Genomic DNA, 18,296 nt, shown 5'->3' on the forward strand with positions numbered 1-18,296 from the left:
CCAGTCATTGGCAGCAGAGAACTGGAAGGAAAGGCGGTGGTGGGTAGCTATTCGATGCTAATGCAGTACACCACAGGATATTTTTGTGCTGGTCAAGGGCAGTCAAGTCTGGATTGAACCAAGGGCTATATCTGTTCCTGGTTCTACATTTTTATAATGGGGCATGCTTATTTAAGATTGTGAGGAAAGCACTTTTAAAGAATAACCAGGCATCCTCTACTGACGGAATGAGCTCAATATCCTTCCAGGATTCCCGGGCCAGGTCGATTAGAAAGGCCTGCTCGCTGAAGTGTTTTAGGGAGTGTTTGACAGTGATGAGGGGTGCTCATTTGACCGCAGACCCATTACGGACACAAGCAATGAGGCAGTGATCGCTGAGATCCTGGTTGAAGACAGCAGAGATGAGGGTGCCTGAGTTTACGGATTTGGGGTTGTACCTGGTAGGTTCATTGATAATTTGTGTGAGATTGAGGGCATCAAGCTTAGATTGTAGGATGGCCAGGGTGTTAAGCATGTCCCAGTTTAGGTTACCTAACAGCATGAGCTCTGAAGATAGATGGGGGGCAATCAATTCACATATGGTGTCCAGGGCACAGCTGGGACAGAAGGTGGTCTATAGAAAGCGGCAACAGTGAGAGACTTGTTTCTGGAAAGGTGGATTTTTAAAAGTAGAAGCTCAAATTGTTTGGGCACAGACCTGGATAATAAGACAGAACTATGCAGGCTATCGCTGCAGTAGATTTTAACTCCGCCCATTTTGGCAATTCTTACTTGTCCGAAAATTTTATAGTTAGGGATGGAAATTTCAGGGTTTTTGGTGGCCTTCCTAAGCGAGGATTCAGACACTGCTAGGACATCCGGGATGGCAGAGTGTGCTAAAGCAGTGAATAAAACAAACTTAGGAAAGAGGCTTCTAATGTTAACATGCATGAAACCAAGGCTTTTACGGTTACAGAAATCAACAAATGAGAGTGCCTGGGGAATGGGAGTGGAGCTAGCCACTGCAGGGCCTGGATTAACCTCTACATCACCAGAGCAACAGATGAGGAGTAGGATAAGGGTACGGCTAAACTCTATAAGAACTTGTCGTGTAGTACGTTCGGAACAGAAAGTTAAATGAGCAGGTTTCTGGGCACGGTAGAATAGGTTCAAGGCATAATATACAGACAAAAATATGGTAGGATGTGAATACAGTGGAGGTAAACCTATGCATTGAGTGACAATGAGAGAGATATTGTCTCTAGAAACATCATTTAAACCAGGTGAGGTCACCGCATGTGTGGTAGGTGGAACTAAAGGGTTAACTTAGGCGTATTGAGCAGGACTAGAGGCTCTACAGTGAAATAAGGCAATAATTACTAACCAAAACAGTAATGGACAAGGCATATTGATATTAGGGAGAGGCATGCATAGCCGAGTGATCATAGAGGTCCAGTGAGACACGGCGATTCAGGCAGCTAGTGTGCCGGGGATAGCATGCTAGCAGAAGAGCCTTAGAGGGACGTTGCGACGTTAGAAGTCTGTTGTAGCCCCCTCGTGCGGTTACGTCGGCAGACCAGTCGTCATGGATCAGCAGGGCTCTGTGTGGTAAAAGGGTCCAGGCCAATTGGAAAAATAGGTATAGTGGCCAAAGAATTTGTCCGATTGGGCTCTTCAGGTAACAGTTCGATATGCTCTTGATGGCTAGCGGGCTGCGGCTAGCTTGCGGTAGGAATCCGGAGATATGGAGAAAAATAAGTCCGATTTGCTCTGGTTTGAGTCACTCTGTGCAGACTAGCGAGAGTTGACCGGGCTAAAGGTAGCTGATGACCGCTATCAGTGGCTAGCTGACTACTCGCTAGTAGCTAGTTAGCTGGCTAGCTTCTGTTGGGGTTCCGGTTCAAAAGTAAAGAAAATAGCAGATCCATACCACATTGGGTGAGCCGGATTGCAGGAGATGTTGAGGTTAAGAAAAATATATTTTTAAATAAATGCGAAGAAAAAAGATAAAAAAGATATATACACAGGACATGACTGACTGCTACGCCATCTTGGATCACCACTTGTGCACTTGTTATTACGGGGCTCATCCCGTGTATTGTCATAACGGGTCTCGTCCCGTGTATTTATTAGAGGTTTAACCTCGCTTTTTTGTTTGGGTTACATCCCTTTCTTTTTGTATACGTGTTTGTTTTTGGCTTCATCCCTGTGTCTTTCATGGCATGTTGTATTTTTGGGTGGAGTATTAAACCCTCCTAATACGTATTCCTGCGCCTGTCTCCAATCCTTTATGCAACATGACACATCACCACGACAGCCCAGGGCTCACACACCATCAACCACTTCTGCCCTGCTCACACACATTCCTCACATAGTGTCCGCAGGCTCTGGGCGGCCACAGCTTTAAATCTATACTAGGAATCGTATTTTAGGCCTGCAGTTTAGGGATCCAGGATAAGAGGGTGTTTTTTTCTCGTTGAATTGATGGATTTCCCAGGGCAGGGATATTGCTATATGATTTTATTTTCCCTGGATCGGTCACTCTGTGGAAGAATTTGAGGATTGCAGACTGCATTCACAGAGGAAATGTAATCTATAAATCAAAACCTATCCATGACGATGGGTAAAAGTTCATTAATCCGATTTTAATTAAATGCATCTCTGTTGAGTTGAGTTTTTCTTTTGCTACAACTACTTTCACTGCTTTTGGCTGAGTGGGTCATTTGAGACACACTGCTGTGCTTTGGTAGTCTTTTCCACGGATCTGCTTCATCAGCAGACTATGTGTGTTCTCTTTAGTGTCTATGTGTGTTCTCTTTAGTGTGTATGCGTGTGTGTGTCGTGTCAGTGTGTCTGTTCGTGCTTGCTTGCGCGTACGTTTCTGCATAGTGAATCAGGCTGAGTTCTGCTCTTACCTCCACGCCGTCATACTCCTCGTCAAACAGAGTGCAGTACTGCGGCAGACCCAGCTGACTAAGCCACTTGGAGATGGCCAGATGCTTCATGCTGCCAACCCTCCACCAGGCCAGCCTCTCCCTCCCCTGGGGCTCCCCTGGGGCCTTTGTCACCTGAGGAGAGGACCAGGCACAACATCACCATTACAACCCACTCAGGATGGCTGCTACATATGTTTGTAGTGAAGGGTAAAGAGGCAAATCAGTCATTAAAAGTACATTAAAGGACCCAACATCAGACGGTGTCATCAGCTTTCATTCAGGCATCGGAGAGGAGTACTATGAGTCCAACCTGATTCATACATCCATCAGATCAGTTTGACTGGATTATGGTTATTGTATGATTTACTATACAAACTTTTACTCAGCATCATGGGGAATTAACAGTGCAGCACTATTACTCACAGCCTGAACACCCTGCCATGAACAAATCATTTAGCTGTCACTTCATACAAACTGTCCTCATGAGAGAATAGCTTACAATGTTCACAATGTTCAGAATGGTTAGAAATGTGTAAAAAAAATCAAATAAGGGTTTTATATGATACTTTTTAAACATGATCTAAAACATTGTCTTCAGTGTCTATCCTTTTTTATATTAATACCGGGTAAAAATAGTGATTACATGGTAGCCCTTTACACTCGTACCCCATACACTGGTTGAAAACGCGTAAATTGGAATGCAGTGGCTGTACAGTAACATGCTATACATGACGTCAGAGCTCAGCATTATATGGGTCTGACTGACAGCCATTCTGATCTTGAGCACCACACGCGACAACCAATTGCCTCAATCCCTCCTACTAATTGGGCAACATTTGCATATGTTTTGTTGTCTGAGTGAGTGAAATGCTGTTAAGAGGACTCTATGTGTTTTGAAAGATGAGATGTTGAGGATTATAATAAATACCGCTTTGATGTCATACAAGCAAACCAAACACCTGTGAGTCCAAATGTGCACTTCAGATTTCCATATCATAAATCTCATGTTATATACAGCGTCAATGTTTATGATCACTATGTTTAATGACATGGTGTCATACCCAAATCAAAATCTAATTTGATTTGTCATATACACATGATTAGCAGATGTTAATGCGAGTGTAGCGAAATGCTTGCATGTCACTGTCTTCAGAACCCTGGGGCTGGAATACCCTGGGTTGTTCTGAAGATAATGAGCCTATGTTTGTCTTTTGTGAAGAAAGAAATCCTGTGTCACACGCATCTGAATGCACTCTAAATTGCATTGTGAAAGCCTACCACCTACCACCTACCACCTTAGCTAGTCATGTTGGCAATAAAACAGGCTTTGAAATGATGCCACCTGACTCAGATTGTGATTTATAATGGACCATTTTTGGATTGAATAAACAACAACAGTCATTGTGTGATGGTGGGGATACAGGGTTGTGTTCGAAATAAAGCAACTACAAGTGTGCTTGCTCTAGTTCCTCGACAACACAGCTAGGAGAGCTCAAAAAAACACCTTATAGTTCAAGACTTCTTTGAGTCATAAAAGTTAATTGCAATGACTTAGGAACTGTGCACACTTTGGAGAGGTGTGTGGCCACTTGGAGACACCAGTTAGTCCTCTCACTCAAACCCTTGTTTCACTGACCCCACATTTTCCAGGAATATTCTTATCATGTTACTTAATGTATCCACAGTATTTTCAGATTTAGTTATCAACAAATGCGGCGAAAGGTATAGTTGTGTTCTCCCAAAAACTCCAAACTGTACCCTTTCAATTGCTATCATGGTCATGCATTTCATATTTCAACAATATATAACTTGAGTAACTTGGCAAAGAACTTCTTAATGAGATATGGCCTTTGGAGAGAAGCCATTATAGTTATTACTTGGGCGTTGCCAGTTAAAGGCCAGTCTGTGGTCACCTCTCAGGCAGAGAAGTGCGTTGTTAAGTGTTCTCTATGCCAGCTGATGTGTCCTCTCCACACTGCTCAGCTCAGCTTAGACACTCTCCTCCACAACCAGGCTCACACTAGCTTTCATCAAGTAAACCGCTTGCAGCTAGCTAGCTCACAGCTAGCTTACACTCACCGTGGCATCCAGTACCGAAGCTATCCCTGAGGGCAACCTCTCGGCCTACTCAGCTGTTCACACGAACCCCATTCATACACGGCTAGAGCCCAATAATCCACCGGATCCTTGCTGTAAACTCTGGACCTTGGCACCGGTTCACTGCTGCTACCGATTGGCTATAGTGGCTAATGCCACTGCCACGAAGCTAGCACCAATTAGCCGTGAGCCAGGCGCATCTCCCGGCTAGGAAACTAAATTCTACAATACCTCTTTCGCCATCTGGCTTGGATTCTCTGTCGACACGGCCCCCCGCCGCACCACCACGACTGGTCTGCCGACGAATACTCCAACCACGGTGCCTTCAACCGGCCTCCGTCGGAGGGTTACTAACTTTAAACGCTGTGCCGCCCGAGTGCTAGCGTAGTGGCGGCTCCCCTGTTCCATCTACTGCTGCCCTCTGGACACTATGATCACTATGATCACTTGGCTACATAGCTGATGCCTGCTGGACTGTCCATTAATCACGGTGCTCCATTCTGTTTATTTATTTTTTATCTGTCGGCCCCAGCTGCGAACTCAGGCTCTGTGTGTAGTTAATCCGACCCTCTCTGCCTAGTCATCGCCATTTTACCTGATGTTGTTGTTTTAGCTGATTAGCTGTTGTTGTCTCACCTGTTGTTTTAGCTAGCTCTCCCAATCAACACCTGCAATTACTTTATGCCTTGCTGTATGTCTCTCTCAAATATCAATATGCCTTTTATAGTCTTGTTCAGGTTAGTTATCATTGATTTAGTTTACAATGGAGCCCCTAGTTCCACTCTTCATACCTCTGATACCTCCTTTGTACCACCTCCCACACATTACAACCAGAATGTCCAGAGATACAACCTCTCTTATCATCACCCAGTGCCTGGGCTTACCTCCGCTGTACCCGCACCCCACCATACCCCTGTCTGCGCATTATGCCCTACCATGCCCAGAAATCTGCTCCTTTTATTCTTTGTCCCCAACGCTCTAGGCGACCAGTTTTGATAGCCTATAGCCGCACCCTCATACTACTCCTCCTTTGTTCCGAGGGTGATGTGGAGGTATACTTCTGTGATCGAAAAAGCCTTGGTTTCATGCATGTCAACATCAGAAGCCTCCTCCCTAAGTTTGTTTTACTCACTGCTTTAGCACACTCTGCCAACCCTGATGTCCTTGCCGTGTCTGAAACCTGGCTTAGGAAGGCCACCAAAAATTTGGAGATTTCCATACCCAACTATAACATTTTCCGTCAAGATAGAACTGCCAAAAGGGGGCGGAGTTGCAGTCTACTGCAGAGATAGCCTGCAAAGTAATGTCATACTTTCCAGGTCCATACCCAAACAGTTCGAACTACTAATTTTAAAAATGACTCTCTCCAGAAATAAGTCTCTCACTGTTGCCGCCTGCTACCGACCCCCCCTCAGCTCCCAGCTGTGTCCTGGACACCATTTGTGAATTGATCGCCCCCCATCTAGCTTCAGAGTTTGTTCTGTTAGGTGACCTAAACTGGGATATGCTTAACACCCCGGCAGTCCTACAATCTAAGCTAGATGCCCTCAATCTCACACAAATCTCAAGGAACCTACAACCCTAAATCTGTAAACAAGGGCACCCTCATAGACCACCTGGCCCTCCAAATACACCTCCGCTGTCTTCAATCAGGATCTCAGCAATCACTGCCTCATTGCCTGTATCCGCTACGGGCCTGCAGTCAAACGACCACCCCTCATCACTGTCAAACGCTCCCTAAAACACTTCTGCGAGCAGGCCTTTCTAATCGACCTGGCCCGGGTATCCTGGAAGGATATTGACCTCATCCCGTCAGTTGAGGATGCCTGGTCATTCTTTAAAAGTAACCTCCTCACCATCTTAGATAAGCATGCTCCGTTCAAAAAATGCAGAACTAAGAACAGATATAGCCCTTGGTTCACTCCAGACCTGACTGTCCTCGACCAGCACAAAAACATCCTGTGGCGGACTGCAATAGCATCGAATAGTCCCCGCGATATGCAACTGTTCAGGGAAGTCAGGAACCAATGCACGCAGTCAGTCAGGAAAGAAAGGCCAGCTTTTTCAAGCAGAAATTTGCATCCTGTAGCTCTAACTCCAAAAATTTCTGGGACACTGTAAAGTTCATGGAGAACAAGAGCACCTCCTCCCAGCTGCCCACTGCACTGAAGCTAGGTAACACGGTCACCACTGATAAATCCATGATAATCGAAAACTACAACAAACATTTCTCCTCCTGGCTACTCCAACCTCGGCCAACAGCTCCCCCCCCCTCCCCGCAGCTACTCGCCCAAGCCTCCCCAGCTTCTCCTTTACCCAAATCCAGATAGCAGATGTTCTGAAAGAGCTGCAAAATCTGGACCCATACAAATGAGCTGGTCTTGACAATCTGAACCCTCTATTTCTGAAACTATCCGCCGCCATTGTCGCAACCCCTATTACCAGCCTGTTCAACCTCTCTTTCATATCATCTGAGATCCCCAAGGATTGGAAAGCTGCCGCAGTCATCCCCCTCTTCAAAGGGGGAGACACCCTGGACCCAAACTGTTACAGACCTATATCCATCCTGCTCTGCCTATTTACGGTCTTCGAAAGCCTAGTCAACAAACAGATCACTGACCATCTCGAATCCCACCGTACCTTCTCCGCTGTGCAATCTGGTTTCCGAGCCGGTCACCGGTGCACCTCAGCCACGCTCAAGGTACTAAACAATATCATAACCGCCATCGATAAAAGACAGTACTGTGCAGCCGTCTTCATCGACCTGGCCAAGGCTTTCGACTCTGTCAATCACCATATTCTTATCGGCAGACTCAGTAGCCTCGGTTTTTCTAATGACTGCCTTGCCTGGTTCACCAACGACTTTGCAGACAGAGTTCAGTGTGTCAAATCGGAGGGCATGTTGTCTGGTCCTCTGGCAGTCTCTATGGGGGTGTCACAGGGTTCAATTCTCGGGCCGACTCTTTTCTCTGTATATACTGTATCAATGATGTTGCTCTTGCTGCGGGCGATTCCCTGATTCACCTCTACGCAGACAACACCATTCTGTATACTTCTGGCCCTTCCTTGGACACTGTGCTATCTAACCTCCAAACGAGCTTCAATGCCATACAACACTCCTTCCGTGGCCTCCAACTGCTCTTAAACGCTAGTAAAACCAAATGCATGCTTTTCAACCGTTCGCTGCCTGCACCCGCACGCCCGACTAGCATCACCACCCTGGATGGTTCCGACCTAGAATATGTGGACATCTATAAGTACCTAGATGTCTGGCTAGACTGTAATCTCTCCTTCCAGACTCATATCAAACATCTCCAATCTAAAATCAAATCTAGAGTCTTTCTATTCCGCAACAAAGTCTCCTTCACTCACGCCGCCAAACTTACCCTAGTAAAACTGACTATCCTACCGATCCTCGACTTCGGCGATGTCATCTACAAAATAGCTTCCAATACTCTACTCAGCAAACTGGGTGCAGTTTATCACAGTGCCATCCATTTTGTTACTAAAGCACCTTTTACCACCCACAACTGTGACCTGTATGCTCTAGTCGGCTGGTCCTCGCTACATATTCGTCGCCAGACCAACTGGCTCCAGGTCATCTACAAGTCCATGCTAGGTAAAGCTCCGCCTTATCTCAGTTCACTGGTCACGATGGAAACACCCACCCGTAGCACGCGCTCCAGCAGGTGTATCTCACTGATCATCCCTAAAGCCAACACCTCATTTGGCCACCTTTCCTTCCAGTTCTCTGCTGCCTGTGACTGGAACGAATTGCAAAAATCGCAAAAATCCCTCACCAACTTTAAACATCTGCTATCTGAGCAGCTAACCGATCGCTGCAGCTGTACATAGTCTATCGGTAAATAGCCCACCCAATTTACCTACCTCATCCCCATACTGTTTTTATTTATTTACTTTTCTGCTCTTTTGCACACCAGTATATCTTCCTGCACATGACCATCTGATCATTTATCACTCCAGTGTTAATCTGCTAAATTGTAATTATTCGCCTACCTCCTCATGCCTTTTGCACACAATGTATATAGACTCTTTTTTTCTATTTTTTTCTACTGTGTTATTGACTTGTTTATTGTTTACTCCATGTGTACCTCTGTTGTCTGTTCACACTGCTATGCTTTATCTTGGCCAGGTCGCAGTTGTAAATGAGAACTTGTTCTCAACTAGCCTACCTGGTTAAATAAAGGTGAAATAAAAAAATAAAAAAAATAAAAAAGTGGAACAACTTTAACTTAAGTCACTGGCAGTCTTTATGGTGTTTTCATAATATTGTAGCTGTATAATTTCTTGATGAGAATTGTTGCTGTTACATGAGGCAGCATATTGAAAGAGTTCCCTTGCTCTCACCATTCCATCTTTAATTTCCCCAATGTAAACTTGTGCCAACTCCTGTAGAGAGCAGGCCTCTCCACTGGAGAGTCTCCAGGCTGCAAATAATGCCCCTCTCTACATACTTAAACAATGCTCTATAAAGTGTAGATAGAGGCTCATAGCAAGGGTCATAAACCCAGAAGGGGACAATGAGGTTGTAGTTAGTTAATCCAACCTGCAGTGTGTTCCCCCAGCTGAGCCCACTGACTGGGATGGTGCTTCTGGCGTGAAGCAATCAGCAGAGTAAAACTATTTAAATCAGGGGCAGATTCATCCCCCATTCATCTCAATCATGAATGTCAATGTCTTCAGACCCCTGGGTCTGGAATAGCTGAGTAGGCTCTTCCCTGGTATTGTTGAGTCTGGGGAAGTATCCAATGGTGTCACACACTCTCTCATTACCATCATTATAGTCGTGCTGTATTAGGGTCATTCCACGAAAATAATGCATTTTTTGTCCTCTGATGTTTAAGTAGAAATTGAATTTTAAAAGCCTTTTATATTAAATGAAGTGCCCTATAATATTTATGGCTGATTTAAGATGTTATCATCGACCCCGTTACAGTCAACCCTGTTACTTTATTTGGCACTTAATAGCCATTTACTATAGTCATTTTTTTATTTTAGTTTTTTATGAAGTTGAAGTTAAACTTCTCAAAAGGTGCACCAGCATTTCTGTTTGTACAATGCACTGTGCCAAGCCATTAGGAGATGTCTGTTCAACATGTCATTTGTTTAACAATGCCATAAACTACTGTTTGCAGTTGCATAATGCATACACAGGAAAACAGCATTTTAAATCAGTGGCAGTCTAAACAGAGGACCAAAATAAAAACAGAGCTTGGTTAAAAATAATACATCAATGGACAGTAATAGAATTAGTAATGAGGTAGCTTATTTCATCTATACTAACACCCACTGACACCCAACCATAACTGATGAGGTACCACCCTATGATTGACGCTCAGCTGTTAGAGCTATTGCCCTAGACACAACATCCACATCAGAATTATTCAATTCCCTTAAGAGTCACTGAGTGGGCACGTGCAGCAGGCTTCATCAGGTTGCCTCTGCCGCCTTAATCACACAAAGTGATGTCACATACACACGCAATGTCATGTGTCCCCGAGGGTCCCCACCTAAGACAAGCTCCCGACTGGCTTCATTATCCTCACAATGACGAGCCCCTTACTCTAGATCATCCTAAGCTCTGCTTTCTGTCCTCATGTCATGTCAATGTTCTACGTCAGTGGTGGCTGTAGGAGCAGTTTTGCCTGTTTATGTGTTGTGTGTATGTTATCTGTCAAGGGTTATTTGAACTTGTTTTGTACACTAAAGAACACTATATGTTGGGGTCATGGGTCACTGGTCACATGTATATAGGTAGCACAGGTGACCAGGAAGGGTTAGCACAGGGGACCAGGAAGGGTTGGCATAGGTGACCAGGAAGGGTTGGCACAGGTAACCAGGAAGGGTTGGCACAGGTAACCAGGATGGGTTGGCACAGGTGACCAGGAAGGGTTGGCACAGGTGACCACGAAGGGTTGGCACAGGTGACCAGTAAGGGTTAGCACAGGTGACCAGGAAGGCTTAGCACAGGTGACCAGGAAGGGTTGGCACAGGTGAGAGGAGAAGGCATACAGATCTTACCTTATCACAGATACAGCTTATAGAATTGCATCTCTCTGTACCTTTTGTATAGGAATAGGTGTATTGGAGATATTATATTTTATACGCACAATAAATGGGAACTTCATCAGAAAAGAGTAACGTTTGGAAAGCTGATTGTTGTGGACACGTTATGGACAGCTCTCTCCTGTGCCAGTGGCTTTTCACTGGCTTACGCCACTACAGTGGGTATAACTCTAATCATGGAGGGCTCTGGTGTGTGGTTTTGTCACTGCACCAGCACACATTTGCCCATCCGTATTCTTTCTAACTCCAGATCTGTACTGTAGTACCCACTGCCCAGCAGCAGTAGCATCAAACCATGAGAAGAAGAAGAAGAAGAAGAAGAAGAAGAAGAAGAAGAAGAAGAAGAAGAAGAAGAAGAAGAAGGATAAGGAGGCTGGAGACAACATTCCCCCACACAAGAACCCCAGCACTGAATACACTGCCTCCTGCATCCTGTGTGGGCCTGCTTCCTGCCTCCTAAGAGGTGGTTGGAAGCATAGAAGGTTTCCTAACCTGCAACAAAGAAGGGAGTAACTACCTTACAGACAAACTTTAAGACAGACTACTGTAGATTTAGGAGGATCAATGAGTTTATATTCATCTTCTTGACCTAGCACTTTAAAATCTATACCCATTCTGACAACATGCTTTGTCCAGTGTCCCTCAGCACCCTCCCTTCTTGTGTTCAATGACTCATGCACGATGATGCAGTACATTGCATCATATGCTGCTATGAAGATAGACAAGTGGGCACTATTTGATAGCTCCTCATTGTTTGGTACTATTACAGTGCCATTACCCTCCACTCTAATCATGTGTTGTGGGGTGGACAGACAAGTGGGATGGATTTTATCTTTATCTATCTTCTTGTCACGAACGTGAGGAGAGACGGACCAAGGCGCAGCGGGTGTTGAGTTCCACATACTTATTATAAAGTGAAACTTAGCAAAACAAAACAATAAATCAAATAAACTAACAATGAAACGTGACTACGTGGTGCACATGCACAAAACACAAAATAATATCCCACAAATGCAGGTGGGGAAACAAACTACCTAAATATGATCCCCAATCAGAGGCAACAATAAACAGCTGCCTCTTATTGGGAACCATATCAGCCCCCACATAGAAATATCTATACTAGATCACCCCCTAGTCACGCCCTGACCTACTAAACCATAGAGAACTAAGGGCTCCCCTCCCCTCCAAAGGTGTGGCCTCCGGCTGCAAAACCTGACACCAAATGGGGAGGGTAGGGGGGTGATTAGTGTCGGTGGCGGCTCCGGTGCAGGTCATAGCCCCCGCCCAGACGCCGGATCCGGCCAAGGAGGGCTCCGGCCATGGAGCTGGGTTGGACGCCGTGCCTGGACTGGGAACCGGCGCAGAGGAAGGCTCCGGCCTTGGAGCGGGACAGGACGCTGTGCCTGGACTGGGCACCCGTGCAGAGGAAGGCTCCTGCCCTGGATCGGGACTGTGGACCGTCGCAGGAGGTTCCGGACTGCGGACCGTCGTAGGAGGTTTCCCGGACTGGGAACCGTCGCCGAAAGCTCTGTACTGTGAACCGTCTCCGGAAGCTCTGGACTGGGAACAATCACCGGAAACTCTGGACTGGGAACCATTGTCGGAAGCTCTGGACTGGGAACCGTCGCCGGAAGCTCTGGACTGGGAACCGTTGCCGGAAGCTCTGGACTATGAACCGTCACCGGAAGCTCTGGACTGTGAGTGCGCACTGGAGGCCTAGTGCGTGGAGCCGGTACAGGACGTACCGGACAGGGAAGGCGCACTGGAGGACTGGTGCGTGGAGCCGGCACAGGTGGCACCGGACTGGTGACCCGCACCTCAGGGTGAGTGCGGGGAGAAGGCACAGGACGTACCAGACTGGGGACACGTACTTCAGGGCGAGGACAAACCGGACTGGGGAGGCACTCTGGAGGCCAGAAGCGTGGATCCGGCCCAAGTTGCACCAGACTGCTAACTGGATCCTCTGGTCGGATGTTGAGCAGAACACACTTGCACAACATCTCTCTCCTCTCCCAACTTCCCCATTGCCTCCCTGACAGTCTCTGGCTCTGCAGGGCGAGTGCAGGGAGCAGGCATAGGACGATCCGGGCTGGAGAGGCGCACTGGTGACCTGGTGTGTGGAGCTAGCACAGATGGTACCGGGCTGAGAAGGCACTCCTCAGTGCGCCTGCGCTGCAGCATACTCCTTGCCAGAACCTCTCTCCGGTATCTTTCATTAAATTCCTCTATCGACTCCCACACAGGCTCTGGCACTCTCCACTGCTCGACCGCTAGCTCTGCCGACCACCCCTCGTGACCCCCCCAAAAGAATCTTGGGGTTCTCCTTGGGCTTTTTGTGGGCGCGAATCCTGGCGTCGTCGCTGTCCTCCATTTTTCCCTCCGTCTGCCGCCAAGGAAGGGTTTCGCATCCTCTCATGTCTTCCCAAGTCCAAAACTTCCTCACCTCATGTTCACGCTGCTTGGTCCTTTGTTGGTGGGATATTCTGTTACGAACGTGAGGAGAGACGGACCAAGGCGCAGCGGATGTTGAGTTCCACATATTTATTATAAAGTGAAACTTAGCAAAACAAAACATCAAATAAACTAACAATGAAACGTGACTACGTGGTGCACATGCACAAAACACAAAATAATATCCTACAAATGCAGGTGGGGAAACAACCTACCTAAATATGATCCCCAATCAGAGGCAACGATAAACAGCTGCCTCTAATTGGGAACTATATCAGCACCCACATATAAATATCTATACTAGATCACCCCCTAGTCACGCCCTGACCTACTACACCATAGAGAACTAAGGGCTCTCTATGGTCAGGGCGTGACAGTTCTATTCAGAGCTGGCCTAAATAGCCCTTGTGTGGGGGAATGTTAGAACACCTTTCCAGTGAGGCTACCAGCCTGGCTCAGGACTGAAGCTACCAGCCTGGCTCAGGACTGAGGCTACCAGCCTGGCTCTGGACTGAAGCTACCAGCCTGGCTCTGGACTGAAGCTACCAGACTGGCTCAGGACTGAGGCTACCAGCCTGTCTCTGGACTGAAGCTACCAGACTGGCTCAGGACTGAGGCTACCAGCCTGGCTCAGGACTGAAGCTACCAGCCTGGCTCAGGACTGAAGCTACCAGCCTGGCTCAGGACTGAGGCTACCAGCCTTCAGGACTGAGGCTACCAGCCTGGCTCTGGACTGAGGCTACCAACCTTCAGGACTGAGGCTACCAGCCTGGCTCTGGACTGAGGCTACCAGCCTGGCTCTGGACTGAGGCTACCAGCCTTCAGGACTGAGGCTACTAGCTTGGCTCTGGACGGAGTCTACCAGCCTTCAGGACTGAGGCTACTAGCCTGGCTCTGGACTGAGTCTACCAGCCTTCAGGACTGAGGCTACCAGCCTGGCTCTGGACTGAGGCTACCAGCCTTCAGGACTGAGGCTACCAGCCTTCAGGACTGAGGCTACTTGCCTGGCTCAGGACTGAGTCCACCAGCCTTCAGGACTGAGGCTACCAGCCTGGCTCAGGACTGAGGCTAACAGCACACACAGAAAAACTCACACATCCCTCCAACATAACTACAATACCACAACGCTTTTTCACAGATGCAGGTTTGATCATTTGGTCATGGGGCATGTAATTCCAATATCAGTGGATATGAGCATTATTTCTGACATCCAGCCACAACTCAATACGGACTATATCAATATGACAAATCGTTCTATATGCCAGGCTGAGGTAAGCATTTCTGCTAATCTGGAGAGATGTGAAGACTAGATGAAAAGAATGACTCTCCTCTGAAATAATGGGCCTGTTCTGTTCAGTGATGTAACAGTTCCAGATTGCCCAGGGCCAGATCTCTGCTGTACTGTACCAGTGGGAGGTCCCCTGACTGGCAGGCACACGCAGGCAGCTGGCAGCCTCTATGAATGGTACAATGCAGGGAAGCACCACCAGAGCACTCTTGATTAATGACAGCATCGCATTTGTGTGTGTGTTGTGGTGTGTGCACATGTGTGTGTATTCATTCATGCGTGTGTGTGTGTGTGTGTGTATGTGGGTGGGGGAGGGAGGGAGGGGGGTATGTATGCTGTCAGACCAGAGTGTGCAGTCCACCACTGAAAGACAAACATTTCTGAGGCAACAAGGGGACAGAGCTGGGCTCAGATCAGGACTCCAATCAGCATTGATTGGAATTCCAACATTTACTCTCCATATCCACATCAAGTCCAAAGACATGGCGTGTGTATGTACGTGTGTGCAGGGGTGTGTGCGTGTGTGTGCGTGCGTACGTGTGTGCTCTGCAGCTGTTCTTTGTGTTCGTCAGCACACAGTGAGATAGGCATACTAATCATCGTTGGTGGTTCAAAGTAACCTCTCTAAGAAAACATTCTAATACAGGATAAAAACAACTGTATTCCCACACAGGATTCTTGCAGTTAACTTTATATATCACATACTTGATGTAACCTAGCCCATTATACATTCTAGTGAATGTTATTGCTCAATGTGCCCCCTCTCAGCAACTGCTGATTTAGTTTCCTATATGCTTAGTGAAAACCATTTGGAAGTCATTAAGTTTAATTGCAACTTTTTGCCGGATAAGAGTGCATTCATCCGTGACAAGTCATGGAATACTAAATAGTTTTGTGACGTAAGCACAACCCCATATGTACAGTACATACTGCCTGCTGCACTGCAGACCTGATGAACAGTACAGACACAACATCATTTTTTTTTTAACTATGTCTTCTCTGTATCATTTGTTTTTCCTTTTCGGATCTACTGAAATTGAGGATATTAATCACCAATATTGGGGGGGGAAACAAAAAAGACCATTTCATGCATCTCATACAATTTTGACATCATAAAATAACGAATAGAAACAGATCCAAGGTCTGTTGTGAGGGCCTGGGCTGTCGCTTTGAAAGCCTCTCCCATTATTATGGGATATCATGATGGAAAAAAGCTCAGAGCATAGTCATTTAAGTTTCTTTTTACAAATAATTGACGGCACAAAGCTCCACTAAACTTAGCCCATTACATGAGGGGTGATGCCATCACTTTGAATAGACAGTATTGACCAAGGGCAACTTGTCAAGCCTCTAGTCACAGACTGTACGAGGTCCGCTAGTATCATCAACAGTAACCTGATATAAATCAAGGCTGAAGGGATGGAGGGACTATTTAGGAATTGGCAGTCATTTAGCATGACCCACTCAGTACTCATGCTGAACCTGGCTGAGGGACATCATCTATGTGCAGAGCACTGCAGAAGATCTACTATCAGCAGTCTGTAACGGTTGAGAGTTCCGGCCCAAGTCTCCTGAAATCAGTGCACTTGATCAGGACATGAAAGTACCCAGAACTGACCATTACCAGTAACCTGCCAGCTCAGAGCTCTATGGGAGATGCTTGGGTAATAGAGGAACATTTCACAAGGCTGCAGAACCAAACAGAGGTGCGTTTCCTCCCTGCAGTGAGTGCCACGCCTGAGCCGTGGCGTTCAGGCCAAGACCACTCACCACATTCTCTGGCTTGACTCATGCCCTCTAACATGCTGTTAGATAGCACTGGTATGTCAGCTGTGTAGTGTACTGTAAACACTAGTGGAAGACTCCTAGTCCTGAGGGAAGGGGAGGGTCGGCACCCATTTAGGTGGGAGGGTGTTGTGTGAACACTATGTTTATTCACAGATCTGACAAGTATGCGTAACTGTGCTGATGAGTTATGGACAGTGCACTCCTGCTAAACTGGCTTTGCATAACCCTAACCCCAACCCTTGACATGGTCCCACAGTTAACCATTCAAACACAAATATGATGCATATTTTCCAGTATAGCATCAATCCTAATTAGGTTTAGGCGGTATCCACATCTTCATACCGTTCCTGTACCATACAAGGGTATACGGTATTACTGGCAGCGCACACAAGGGGCACTATTTCTTCCTAAAAGATAGTTAGATAGTTAGTTTAAAGTAATAAGCAATGGAGTAACACGGTATATGGTATAAACAGTATACTTCCCAAGCCTAATCCTAACACACAAAACCATACTGTACACCGGAGTAATCTCTGCAACTCTATGTCAATACTGAGGCTGAAGGCCATAGAGGTCCTAAGGGATTCCTGAAGGTCACAGATAATGATAAAAACAGAGTCATATAGCCCTGTTTCCCATGTCCTATTTAATTGTGGGTCCATGAAATGCTTTTATAAGCTGCCAATACCAGCCAAAGTCAAGTGAAACGGCACCATGTGAAGAACCTAGCCATTCAGAAATAGTCACCTTTTTTTAAAAACACTTCGGGGCTATAAACATCACAATTCTTGGGTATCCTCATGAGATGTACTATTTTAAGTTGTTGGCAAAAACATCTATTAGAAATCTGGACTCGTATGAGATTGACAGTCACAGACAGCAGAGGGCACAACAATGCTGAATACACTTGGCAGCAATGGATAAGGATTAGAGAACTCACAATGAATGTGACCCTACACAATATATTAAGTCCGGCGCCGACAGAGATGGCCGCCTCGCTTCGAGTTCCTAGGAAACTATGCAGTTTTTTGTTTTTTTACGTGTTATTTCTTACATTAGTACCCCAGGTCATCTTAGGTTTCATTACATGCAGTCGAGAAGAACTACTGAATATAAGATCAGCGTCAACTCACCATCAGTACGACCAAGAATATGATTTTCGCGACGCGGATCCTGTGTTCTGCCTTTCAAACAGGACAACGGAATGGATCCCATGGGGCGACCCAAAAAAACGACTCCGAAAAAGAGGGAAATGAGGCGGTCTTCTGGTCAGACTCCGGAGACGGGCACATCGTGCACCACTCCCTAGCATTCTTCTCGCCAATGTCCAGTCTCTCAACAACAAGGTTGATGAAATCCGAGCAAGGGTAGCATTCCAGAGGGACATCAGAGACTGTAACGTTCTTTGCTTCACGGAAACATGGCTCACTGGAGAGACGCTATCGGAGGCGGTGCAGCCAGCGGGTTTCTCCACGCATCGCGCCGACAGAAACAAACATCTTTCTGGTAAGAAGAGGGGCGGGGGCGTATGCCTTATGGCTAATGAGACATGGTGTGATGAAAGAAACATACAGGAACTCAAATCCTTCTGTTCACCTGATTTAGAATTCCTCACAATCAAATGTCGACCACATTATCTACCAAGAGAATTCTCTTCGATTATAATCACA

The sequence above is a fragment of the Oncorhynchus tshawytscha genome, linkage group LG05, assembly GCF_018296145.1.
Source record: "Oncorhynchus tshawytscha isolate Ot180627B linkage group LG05, Otsh_v2.0, whole genome shotgun sequence".
Lineage (NCBI taxonomy): Eukaryota > Metazoa > Chordata > Actinopteri > Salmoniformes > Salmonidae > Oncorhynchus > Oncorhynchus tshawytscha.